Genomic DNA, 13,341 nt, shown 5'->3' with positions numbered 1-13,341 from the left:
CCCGGAAGTGAATGCTTCCGTTTTCGAACGTGCCTCAGAAGTTGAATGGCTTCCGAGGCAAGTTTCTCCTTTTTTTTTTCAATGGATTTTGCCGACTGGCATTTGCGCCTTGGTTGTCAAATGTTTCGGAAATAGAACGGTCTTCCAGAACAGATTATGTTCGACAACCGAGGTTCCACTGTATTCTTTAGGAAGTTAAACTAGTGACTGGCTTCCCCCTTCCCTCTTCTAACCATTTCCCCAAAGTGGTACTACTATTTTTATCCTCCTTTAGCTGTGTCTTGCATGGCGGAGTTTAGCTGACCCAAGGGCAGATGTCTGGCCTGCCAGGAAGTGCTGAATGAACATGATGATTAGGGGAGGACCACTAGTAAACACTCGTCAATCAACAGGAAATTAATGGCATGATATATAGCAGGAATGAGGCACAAGCTTTCTGGCTTTTGAACTGTAACAGGTTAAGAAAGCAGGGCAAGAGTAATATGAAAAGGACATTGATTTGCAGCCCCGTGTTCTAACAGAGGCTTACCTACTTGCAGCAAAAAAGGGCTCATGCACAACGAATCATAGGAATGCAGCCTCAAGCCTCAAGGCCTGGAGAAGAGCCAGCTATCAAGGTTCCTTCCTTAAGTTGAGCCTATTCACTCAAACACAGAGGCCATTTAATGGGTGTTAAATTTTGCAGAGTGACCATGTTGCAAAAGACCCAAAATAAATGTGACTTGCTATTTAAACTCCACAAATGTAGTTCACGTTTGTTTAAAGTGACAGTTCCCAGGCCTCTGAGGCAGGAATGGTTGGGAAATGGATTAATTGCCCTTGCAGGCTTGTGTGTATAATGCGTCTGTTGACACATGCAAATAATGGGTACTATAGTATATTTTGGTGTATAAAGCCTATATTAACATTCTCTAAGTGATAAAGGGGTCAACTTTTTTGAAATGCAGAAAAAGGGCTCCAGGTTCATGAGCACAGCATTGTTGCCTGCCCCCCCCCCAATCTCGGAGTGGTGGGAGATTCCAGAGATTCCAGGCACATCCCCAGGGTTCGTGCTTCCTTTTGGGAATGAGGCACAGCCGAGACTGTGGTGTCTTTAAACTATATGACTTATTTACACATATATACAACCTGAGCCTATGATGAAGGGATTCACAGCATGAACACCCCTAGATGGTCTAGTTTCCCCTATAGCTGTAGCCTTGGATTCAAACATAAATCAAACGTTGGGCTATCTCTCTGCCTTTTCCAGCTTGCAACCTTCTCCCCAGGTCATCACAGCCAACTCTCCACTCTGGCTTTTGCCTATTCACTATCTAAGAAATGGAGGAGGTGCCCCGACCATTTGTCGTCTTAGCTTCTTAATGGGCCACCCCCTTTCTTTTGTTTTCTTAGTGGCTCATCACTGTGGGTGATTCCCTCACCAGGAGGCTGGTCCGCCTTAGAGTTTAACACTTGCTGGACCCAGGAATTATAGGTGTTTGGTACCACAGAAGTCATGACACTATATTATTTAGGACAGTTTGCTTTGACAAACAAATTATGTTTTAGTAACCCAATAACTAGGTTTGCAGATAGGGTGAGTCAATGAAATAGTATGATAATAATTAGGTCCAAGAGGGGGAGTTCCTATCCAAGACTTACAAGAGGGTGTAAATATTCAGACAGCATGTTCATAACCTATGGAGATCACTATCACCCAGGCCCGTCTTACCCATAGAGGCTAGTGGTGCAGGGCGCCAGGGCGCCATGGTCTGGAGGGCACCAGACGAGAGTCCAGGGAACACTGAACGAGTGCGCTAAGTGAGCAAGGGTGCGAGCGCTGCTCCCACTGAGCGTCAGCTCAGTTTTTTTCCTTTTAGCCTGCAGGCGCTGAATTCTGTGGGGCGCCAGGAGGCTAAAAGGGGATGCTCTCGCTTGCTCGGTGTGGGCCCACTCACTTGGTGTGCTTCCTGCCATGGTCGCCGCAGCACGAAGCATTCAGCTGAGCGCCTTCAGCCACTGCCCGCCTCCTCAAGCCCCCCCAAAAGGTCGACAACTCTGGGAAAGGGGGGCACCGGAGGGATCTTTGCACCACGGCGCCAGATATGCTTAAGGCGGCCCTGCTATCATCCAAGATGTGTTAGTAGATGCTAGGAGAGATAGCACTGAAATGGTTTGGATAAGATATATAGAGGATAGGTCTATGTACAGATATTAAGCACAACACATTCTAGCATTGAATGACAGGTGCTGTGGTGCCAAATAATGAGGGGAAACTATTGCATCATATTCTGCTGATGAGCTTCTGAGAGGCACCTGGCTGGTCATTGTTCTTTCATTACTTCCCTATTTACTTTATACAATTTCTTACCTGCCCTTCACCATAAGGTCCCAGGGTGGGTTGCAGCAATAGAATAAACAATTATAAAAACAGCCAAAACTCTTACAATTATAAAATAAGTAATAATGTTGAAACATATTATGAATAATAAGAATTCAGCGAAAGAGCTGGCCCCAAAACTATCCCATGATATTTTCTATTTTCCCGCTGCTCTAGGTAAATCTGGTAGCCTGTCCAGAAAAGGTGTTTAGTAAATCTTTAAGAGAAGGGGGGGAAGGGTTTCACTTCCCTGTCAGGCTTCTCAGTTTCTCCAGATAATCCATCTTCCTTTCTATGATGTTTCCACCTCTTATCTCTCAGTGGCCGTAGATCAAGTCTTTTTCTCTTCTGCTCAGGGCTGGGTCCGCAGGAAATGAATTTTTTGCTCCTTCATCTGAGGCATGAATGGCTAGTCTTACTTAATTGGCCAGTCAAAGCCACTGCCTTCATGAAGGAACTGGCTTGGCTGTTCCTACACTCAGCAGATGAGTGTATCATCCCTACCCAAGATCGGATCTTAGTCTTACATAAAACATTTTGGTTTCTCTCACTTTCTTTCACTTCTCCTGCTTTCATTTCACTTGAGGGGGCATGCATAGTTCTATATTGGATTTAAACCAATGACTTTAGTGATGTCACCCAAAGAATCCTGGGAATGGCAGTTTCGTGAGAGTGTTGAGAATTTTGTGAAGGGTTTCCTTGCTTCCAGGCACAGAACTGCATTTGTCTATGTTCTTTGAGGAGAAACAATGGCCATGAAACCATTTACAAATGCACCAGAATATACCCTGTGATTAATATTGTGGGTGATTTCTACATACTCCCTCCCCCCACCGCCAAGTGTCCCATTTTAAGCAGGACATCCCAGATCACAGAAGCTAATCCTGGCTTCTCTTTGGATTCAGAATGTCCCATTTTTTTGTCCAGCGCTTTGATCCAAGTCCTTGTTGCAAAGCACCAGACCAAAAGGTGCTCCTTCTGGCAGGAGTCAGCAGGGACCAGAAGGCACTCTGGCCCAACCCTGTGGATAATTGCCTGGACCAGAAGGCATGCCCTTCCTGAGGTCCCGATTTTGGGGACAAAAATGTTGGAGGGTATGCCATAAATATTTCTCAACAAAGTTGAGTTCTGCTTGTTGAGCCCTTTGAGTAAATCCATTTATGAGCCACTTTCCCAATCCAGGCACACTCTATGTTATATCCACCCATTGCTAATTATTCCACTTGAAAATTTGCAGGAGACACAAATTTGTTCAGATCTCATTTGCTATACAATGCCATGTGTTTAATCCCATATAGTCTATAGAATTTCTGAGAATGGGGGGGGGGGAAGAGAAGGATTCCGTTACACCCATGTCATGAGATGGAAACAAGGCAGCTGGAGGGTGTTAAAAAGAGGAAGATTGTCCCATGATCTCTCCTTTCCAGAATGTTCTAGCCTGAAGCTTTAGTGGTGCATTTTCCCTTTCCATGCTGTACAGAAGAATAAAAGATACTTCTTCATCAATAGAAACTTATACTGTTTTCCTGGCCAGTGTCAAGTCCTGCCCAGAATGAGAAACAGAACTGGATAGATTGACTAGAAGCAGAGTGCATGAACCAGTAGTTAAGATGTCAGACTGTTGGCACGTCATGCAGAGGTAGCAAAGTAAAGTTGTGCATTCCTGGGAGATAATCAGAAGCAGCTCCAAACCAAAGCTTTAGAGAAAATGTACTTGCCAGTTATAGCATATGCCTTCAAAGCATTCAAAGAAAATTCAATGTTTTGAGGGAATTAATGCTGCTGGAATTTAGTAGGATAAATGTGATGAATGTGTATTGTTTTGGGCATATGAGAAAACACTGCAGTAGCTTATTCACTTATAAATGTGGAGAAAATGAATAGGGAGCACTATAAATTTTGGTCATCCCGTGAAATTAGTTGTTAGCATATTGAAGACAGATTAAATTATTTGTCATAGAATCTGCAATTAACACCTGGAATTTACCATCCACAAAATGCAGGGTTCAGATCAACTGAGGGAGAATAGTTATGTTTTTGGACTAAAGCATTCAGAACTGGACTGTATTAGATGCAATTTGCTAGTTTTGTTGAACAGCTCCCCTGAGCTATTCATTTATTGTTTTCAGGTGAATTTCTAACTATAGCTATATCAGTGACACAAACATTGCTTTGCCTATCTACTTCTTTAGTGCAATTATTTATATAAATCCTTCCAAGTAACATAAGCCACCCTAGGGTAGACCTTACATTTTAATAGTTTCGCTCAGCTATATGTTAATACTCTTAATGACTCTTCTATCTACTCTAGCGTTCAATACTGTATTAATAGGGATGCAAGTGGCACTGTGGTCTAAACCATTGAGCCTCTTGGACTTGCCAATCAGAAGGTCAGCGGTTTGAATCCATGCAATGGGGTTGCTCTGTCCCAGATTCTGCCAACCTAGCAGTTCGAAAGCACACCAGTGCAAGTGATAAATAGGTATGGCTATGGCAGGAAGGTAAACGGCATTTCTGTGTGCTCTGGTTTCCATCACGGTGTCCCGTTGTACCAGAAGTGGTTTAGTCATGCTGGCCACATGACCCGGAAAGCTGTCTGCAGACAAACACCGGCTCCCTCAGCCTAAAAGTGATATGAGCGCCACAGACCCATAGTCACCTTTGACTGAACTTAATCATCCAGGGGTCCTTTACCATTACCTTTATCTTACTGTATTAATATCTATCTTTACTTGTATTATTAATACTGCCATGGTACTTTCTACTTCTGCTCTCTGTTATGTTTCACTTAAGTTGTAGCTCAGATCTGGGTAATGGTTGTGCTTTATGTTTTCCAAACTGGGGAGTAGCAATTGCTTCTGTGTCCCAAAATCTGTATTTGTGTCACGGTCCGGTCGGCGGGCGTCAGGACCAGAGGCAAGATGGTGGTGTAGAAGCAGGAACAGGTGCAGGGCTGAGGATCCAGCAGCAGGCAGTCGCAGGGTCAGGGAGCAAGGCAGAGGCGAAGACGAAGGTCTGGGAGTCAAGGAGCAAGGCGTTGACAAGGCGAAGGTCCAAGGGTCGAGGAGCAAGGCGAAGGCTCAAGGAACAAGAAGCAAGGCGAAGGTCCAAGGGTCAAAAAGCAAGGCGAAGGTACAAGGGTCGAGGATCAAGGCGTCAGCAAGGCAAGGGTCCACGGAGCAAGGATCAAGACGTTGGCAAGGCAAGGGTCCACGGAGCAAGAATCAAGACGTTGGCAAGGCAAGGGTCCACGGGGCAGGAGCAAGGCGAAGCAAGGGTCCAAGAAGCACGGCGGCAACAAGGCAAGGGTCCAAGGAGCAGGAGGCCAGATGCAACCAGGCAGGGATAGCGTTGTTGTGGCAAAGAGCTGAAGGGAAAATGCTGAGCTTTTATCCCTCCCAGCTCCTGCCATCAGGTGCAGTGAGATCTCAAGTGGCCTCACCTGGGTGACTACTCCTTGCCTCTCCAGCACAAGCTGAGGACTTCACCTGTGTGGCCACGCCTTGCTTCTCCAGCACAAGCTGAGGCATGCCCCAGTCCTGCAAAGCACTACAGGCCCCAGAGCCTGACTCCTGCCCATACTCCTGACAATTTGTAGCACCTAGAGATACTTAGTGAATTGACAGTGTCAATCTTTTAAGTTTGCAGCTGTTTTTGTTCCCATTTCATTTATGTAGTCAACCCTAACAAATACAAATCTTGCTGCTTTCTCTCTGTAAATTCAGATTTAACTGATAGAATCCGGGACCGGCAGCCGTGTGACACCGGAAGTTGCGTCGACGTAACTTCCGGTTCTATGGGCACAAAAAATGGCCGCCGCCGGCTTCGAAAGTCGCTTCTACACATGTCAGGAAGTGCGTCGACGCAACTTCCGGTGTCGCTCTGCCCATCTATGGGCACCAAAAATGGCCGACGACGACACCAGAAGTCGCGTCTATGCACTTCTGGACATGCGTAGATGCGACTTTTGAAGCTGGCGGCGGCCATTTTGGGTGCCCATAGAAGGGCAAATAACAAAGAAAAATGGCCGCCGGCAGGAGAAAATAACGGAGAAAAACGGGAGACGAAGTGATACGGGGGACCACCGGGAAAAGGTAAGTAAAAACGGGGGTTTCCCGGGGAAAACGGGGTACTTGGCAGCTATGCTGGCTAAGCACCTGGAACCCCTGAAATCTCACACTATTCAGAGATTGGGGTGGTGTGCAACAATATGTTTCTGTGTTTTGGGGTGATGTTGATCAGTTGTCACTTTCTGCTGCTGCCCTTTCCACGCCCACAATTTCCTCAATGCTTTCATTTCTTTCCTGGCTGTGCTCATAACTATTGCCAGTGTGCTCCTGAATGAATAGATATTTCTCTCTCTTTTGAAATTTAAGACCAAGCCTGTCAGTTAGCTGATTAAGTTGAAGTAAGTTCAACTAGTAATCTGGAACTTCATGTTGGAGGCAACCACATGGCAAGAGGAGTAAAATGCGTTGTGTGAAGGAAATATGGGAGGTACTATGGGATATTTGATGGCTCCATGTCCTTCATTGGTCTCACTTGAGGCAGCTGAGGAATGGGAGAGGGAGGAGGGAGAGATACTGAAAGGAAAAATGTGTCTGCTTTAAACCATGGCTGAAGTTTGAGTAAAGCAGGGAGAGGTCAAAGTCGCTACTCATGCAGATTCAATGTTCAGGTTTCGACTACGCCAATCATAGGAGACAACTCCTAGGGGCTGAGGGGGCTTTGCCCCCCAATAAAATATTGGGAGGGGGCATTGCCATTCAAATGGTGTGTGTGCACCATGTCATGTAATCGATTGTGGAGGGTGGGGCTTACCTGCCCCTCCCATATTTTATTCAAGTTTGCACCCCTGACTCCAATTTTCATCTGAATGGGGAAAACATGGATTAACAGCTAACTGATGTTCAAAGGTAGGCAGGCCACCCCTGAATGTCCACACTGACCTTATCACTACACTATCCACCCTAATTTTTGTATTCTTTTTGTGCTTTATTTTCCTTCATCCCCCTTGCTTCCTGCTTTGTGTAAAACCTTGGCTAATGAAAAATTCTGAAGACCTCAAAAGCTTACAACAGTTTTGTGATGTCTTGGTTTGTCATAATAAAGTCCATACAGCGATCAAGTTCTGTCCCAGCTAACGCACCATGACTTTGTAGTAAAAAAATTTGTCCAACTGTGGCTTTTGGAATAATAATGATAGTCTCACATATGAGATATTGCACAAATCACCACAAACCACTCTCACCCTCTCCACCTTGTTCCCTTAGTTCCAGAAAAAACCCCAAGAGATTACAACCAAAGAAATTTAAATCAGGCTCCATGCAGTGGACTTTTAAACCTGCTTTGAAAATTAGGTTAGCAGAAACCTAAAAAGGAAAAAAAAATGGTCCAAGTGAAGCTTAACAGGTCTGATTTCAATAATCTCAAACCCTGAATTTTATGTAGCATGTGTGTGGGGGGGGGGGTTAAGAAGAAAACAGAACAGAATTAAATGAAATTGAGATGAAGGGAAAGCAAAACTATGAATTCATGACTTTTAAAAATTATGTCTCTCTTTCCCATCCCCCAGTGCAGGAGACTCTTTAGCAAAATATAATGAATCAGCATTTGTTCCCCATTCATTTCTCAGGCAAGGGAAAGCAGCGGAGGGCAACATTCAGAATGAGGTCTGGTTAAGTTTCATGTAAGGGAATTCCTGTGTGAATGGCCTTTGTGTTGGCTTCACACCTGCTGAGCTAGGAGAAGCATAAGAGCTCCTTTCATTGCTCCAGTTAAAGCCTGTCACAAGGGTGACATCATTGCTCCCACAGACATTTTAATGTGGGGCTCTGGAGCCAGCCTTTCAGAATGCTTGACAGATCAGAATCTGAACATCTTAAAAACAAAAAAGCAAACCCAATTGTGTTTGGCTAGCATGCAAGAGCCAGCACAGTTAAGTTACAGGGCTGGTCCGGGGAATTGTGCTTCAAGAGGGCAGGGGCTAAACAAACTTTCCCATGTTGTTTTTAGACAGCGATGGGGTCCGTGGTGAAAAGTGGCTTTTATGCTCGCCTGAGTCTTGGTTAAATATCTCAGATACCACAGGAGCTTGAGTCTCAATGACAGGGAATGCCTGACTTTGGCTTGTTCTCAAATCCTCAGACAAAGGACACCACAGATGGCCCTAGTGGGTGTGAGTAGATAGATAGATTAAGCAAAGAATGAAAGAAATCATTAAGTGAGACTTATGAATACAGCAGAGAGTTTTATTACCGTGTGCCTTGAGAGGTCTTTGTTCACTGTTGTGTCTGCAAATATGAAAATCAGGAGGAAGGTTTGGAGGAGGGCACCGAAACATTCACACATTTCTCTTGAATTTCAGGTGAGGCGTCAGCCAAGCATTCAATTCTATGCATGCTGGCAATATGAGGTTTTGAAAAAACTAGCACTTTTAAAGTCAATTTGGAAGTGATTTAAGCAACAGCCAGAATGACAATGTGGAGTAAGATGAAATTTAGGGGCAGTGGAGGGGATATGAAACATTTGACCCTGCTGTCCTTGTAGAATGGCAAGTTGTGCTACAAATGAAAATCTGCTGTCCCAAATTTGAAAATTATCAAGAGGAGAGAAAATTTCAGAGGAATTATCATGATTTTTGTTGTGTTTAACTTTTTGTGAGTATCCTTCCTTTCATCCTCTGAGTCATCTCTCTTGTAGTCTGCATTCTGCAGCCTCACCAGCTGCCCACAAATCCTGAAAACTCCATGACATTGGAAGGAAGGAATACTGCCTACAATGTGCTAGCCAGGTGTTCATTGTTGGTTTTAAACGTGAAGTATTCTTAGTTTGAAATAAATCAATGTAGAAAGGTTTTTTGGTTTCATTTTAAAAAAATTCCCTTCAAAAGAAAATTGGTGACTTCACATGTGTCAAGCACTTGATTCCAGCCTCCTATGCTTCCTGAACTTCCACTAAAGTCCAGGCGATGGCATCATGGAAGCATGCACAGCCTTCCGAGCATTGGCAAATGTTTAATGGAAAGAAAAATATGCAGGCCACTCTTGGTCATCTCATAACTTTAAGGTGAGCTTATGCCTGGACCCACTGAATTTCTGAATAAATGATAGAGCACCCTACAAGGAAGGCAGAAAAAGGGAAGCTTTCTTCATGGGTGAAGACCACTCTCAAGAAATCAGAGGACAGGTTTCAGCACAGCACTATAACATGCAGGAAAAAAAGCATTGCAGAGTAAGAGTAATGCACACCAATTGTGATTATTCATATCATATCCGGGCAGAAGGATGGAGGGGGAGATGCTCTTTCAGGTATACAGGGCATAGGCCATTTAGGGCTTTAAAGGTCACCACCAACACTTTGAATTGTGCTCAGAAACATACTGGAAGCCAATGTAGACCGTAGATCCTTTAGGACCAGTGTTATATGGTCCTGGCAGCTGTTCCAGTCACCAGTCTAGCTGCCACATTCTGGATTAGTTGTAGTTTCCGAGCCACCTTCAAAGGTAGCCCCACATAGAGCGCATTGCAGTAGTCCAAGCGGGAGATAACTACAGCATGCACTACTCTGGCGAGACAGTCTGTGGGCAGGTAGGGTCTCAACCATTGTACCAGGTGGAGCTGGTAGACAGCTGCCCTGGACACAGAATTGACCTGCGCATCCATTGGCAGCTGTGAGTCCAAAATGACCCCCAGGCTGTGCACCTGTTCCTTCAGGGGCACAGTTACCCCATTCAAGAACAGAGTGCCCAACCCCACACACACCCTGTCCCCCAGAAACTTCTGTCTTTGGGGATTCAATTCAAACTCAATCCGTTAACCACCCTCCACCCTCCAACCACCTCCAGACACTCACATTGGACATACTGTGTCTTCACTGGTTCTGATTTAAAGGAGAGGTGGAGCTGGGTATCATCCACATACAGGTGAACACACAGTCCAAACCCCCAATTATCTCTTCTCGTAGTTTCACTACGAGAAACAGTTTAATAACCACTAGTTCAAGGGGGTCTGGGAAGACTCCCTCACAGAGGGAAGCATCCACTACCCCACAGAGCCCATTGCCCAGCCCAGCCTGGCTCACTTTTATGAGCCAGGATGAGCAAGGATCAAGGAGACAGGTGGTCAGTTTCACTTGTCCAAGCATCCTGTCCATATTCTCGGAGATAACATGTTTAAATTGAACCCATGTAACTTGACTAGCAGAGCTCTGGCACTCACTCGCCCTGGCCTTGCTACCATGGTAGAGTCTACCTCTTTCTGAATCTGAGCGATTTTATCTGCAAAAAACTTTGCGAAATTGTTACAGGAGATCTTGGAGTCCTTATTGGACCCTGATTGTGACAGTGGTTCTGTTAGACTACAAACCACCTGAAAGAGTCTCCTGATGCTGTTTTCCGCAGATGCAATAGAGGCCATGAGGAAGGTCCTCTTCACTGTTGCTATCACTCCTTGGTAGGCTTGACATTGAGCTCTAACCCCAGTTCGGCCTGGTTCAGAATGAATTTTTCACCACCAGCGCTCTAGCTTTCTCAGTGATTGTTTCATTGCCCTCAGCTCTGGAGAAAATAATCCAGGTTCCATGCAATCGGAGAGGGCGCTTTGGAGCCAGACAGTTTTTAGCCTTGATTAACTCCGCATTCTAGCAGGCCACCAGCGAATCAGCTGAGAGGCCGTCAACATGGGATAAGACATCCCCTATAGAAGGTATTGTGGATCCATTAAGTGGCAAGGGCACACCATTCAAATCGGTCCCACCTCCCCACAGAGGGGAAGGGTCACAGAGAAGTCTGGTTGTACCAGGAAGTGATCTCACCATGGCAATTCTTTTGTTCCACTGGAACTTAGGGTTAAATCACCCATGTCAACAGAGATAAGCACCAGATCTAAGGCATGTTCATGACTATGAGTAGGGCCTGATTTATTCAGGGACAGCCCCATGGACGCAATGCTTTCCACAAAGTCTTGAGCAGGCCCTTTTAAGGTAATGTTGGCGTGTGGAAACAAGAAGAAATACCAACTAAAGAAGAGTGGCAAGAGAAACTGGTGAACTATGATGAGATGGCAAGACCAACAGGGAAAATTCAGAACCAGCAGGACCAGATTTTCCTAATAATAATAATAATAATAATAATAATAATAATACATTTTTATTTATACCCCACCCTCCCCAGCCAAGACTGGGCTCAGGGGGTCTAACACTGAATATAAATACAGTAAAAACATTAAACAAAAAACAAAAAACCCACAAAAAACCAGTTGATTAAAATAATGTTATAGTACAGTTTAAAATGCAGCTTAAAATGCAGCCTCGTTTTAGTGGTAGCCATAAGGGGAGAAAACGTCAAATATTCACCGGAGCAAACTCTCCATGCTGGTCCTCCATGGGCCAGCAAAAAGAGCCAAGGGAAAATTTATATACGAATCGCATATAAGGGGTTCCATAAAAAAGAGGGGGGTTAGACTGAGTCCAGCCCAAAGGCCAGGCGGAACAGCTCCATCTTGCAGGCCCTGCGGAAAGTTGTCAAATCCCGCAGGGCCCTGATCTCCTGCGGTAGGGCATTCCACCAGGCCGGGGCCAGAGCTGAAAAGGCCCTGGCCCTGGTTGAGGCCAATCTAACCTCCTTGGGACTCGGGACTTCCAAAGTGTTGTTATATATGGACCTTAAGGTCCTCCGCGGGGCATACCAGGAGAGGCGGTCCTGTAGGTATGAGGGTCCTAGGCCGCATAGGGCTTTAAAGGTCAAAACCAGCACCTTAAACCTGACCCTGTACTCCACCGGGAGCCAGTGCAGCTGGTAAAGCACTGGATGAGTGTGATTCCGTGGCAAGGACCCCTTAAGGAGTCTCACCGCGGCATTCTGCACCCACTGGAGTTTCTGAGTCAGCTTCAAGATCAGCCCCGCGTAGAGTGATTTACAGTAATTGAGCCTGGAGGTGACCATCACATGGATCACTGTGGCCAGATCGGAGCAAGAAAGGTAAGGGACCAACTGCTTAATACGGCAGAGATGGAAAAATGCTGCCTTTGCTGTAGCTGCAACCTGCGCCTCCATAGAGAGGGAGGCGTCAAAGGTTATACCCTTGACAGAGGGCACTGGCACTAATTGAGCCCCCGCACGAGATGGGAGTTGGTCCCCAACCCCATGTCATCCCAACCCAGCCAGAGGACCTCAGTCTTCGAAGGATTTAACTTCAACTGGCTCCCACACAGCCATCCAGCCACAGCTTCCAAGCATCTGGTCAGTGTGTCTGGGGTCGAGTCAGGGCAGCCATCCATCAACAGATAAAGCTGGGTGTCATCTGCATATTGATGACAGCCCAGCCCAAAGTTCTGGGCAATCCGGGCAAGGGGGCACATAAAGATATTAAAAAGCATCAGGGAAAGGATTGCGCCCTGTAGCACTCCACACACCAAGGAATGCCACTACAACTCCCTCCCAAGTGCCACCCTCTGTCCCCGACCTGAGATAAAGAAGCGCAGCCATTGTCGGGCTGAATCCCCTCATCGGCAAGGCGGTGGTCCAAAAGTTAGTGATCAACCATGTCGAAGGCTGCTGACAAATCTAGAAGAATCAGCAGTCCCGACCCACCTCGATCCAGCTATCTATGGAGATTGTCTGTTAGGGCGACCAGCGCCATCTCAAGGGGGCACATAAAGATATTAAAAAGCATCAGGGAAAGGATTGCACCCTGTAGCACTCCACACACCACTACAACTCCCTCCCAAGCGAACCCTCTGTCCCCGACCTGAGATAAAGAAGCGCAGCCATTGTCGGGCTGAATCCGTGGCAAGTTAGCACAGCCTGGGGGATCTTCCACAGCAAAATCTGGGTGCAATTGCAGTGGTAATTCTCAAGCTGACCATATCTTCATATATTCAATGGATACTTGGCTTGGTGACTTGTTCCCCCCCCCCCCAAAGATGGATTCTTAATCTTGTTTGAGTTAATGAGTTTTAACCAAGTAGAGTGGGTATGTAAA

The 13,341-nt window shown here is 45.8% G+C and overlaps 1 pseudogene; it reads right to left on the bottom strand.

Moving 5' to 3' along the window:
* Positions 1-6,773: 6,773 nt before the first annotated feature.
* On the bottom strand, positions 6,774-11,743 carry LOC148684180 (uncharacterized; annotated as a pseudogene).
* Positions 11,744-13,341: the final 1,598 nt, after the last annotated feature.

This window comes from Zootoca vivipara, chromosome 11, assembly GCF_965207765.1.
Source record: "Zootoca vivipara chromosome 11, rZooViv2.hap1.1, whole genome shotgun sequence".
Classification (NCBI taxonomy): Eukaryota; Metazoa; Chordata; class Lepidosauria; order Squamata; family Lacertidae; genus Zootoca; species Zootoca vivipara.
Note: the sequence above shows the minus strand (reverse complement) of the source record. Positions and strands in the feature narration are given on the sequence as shown.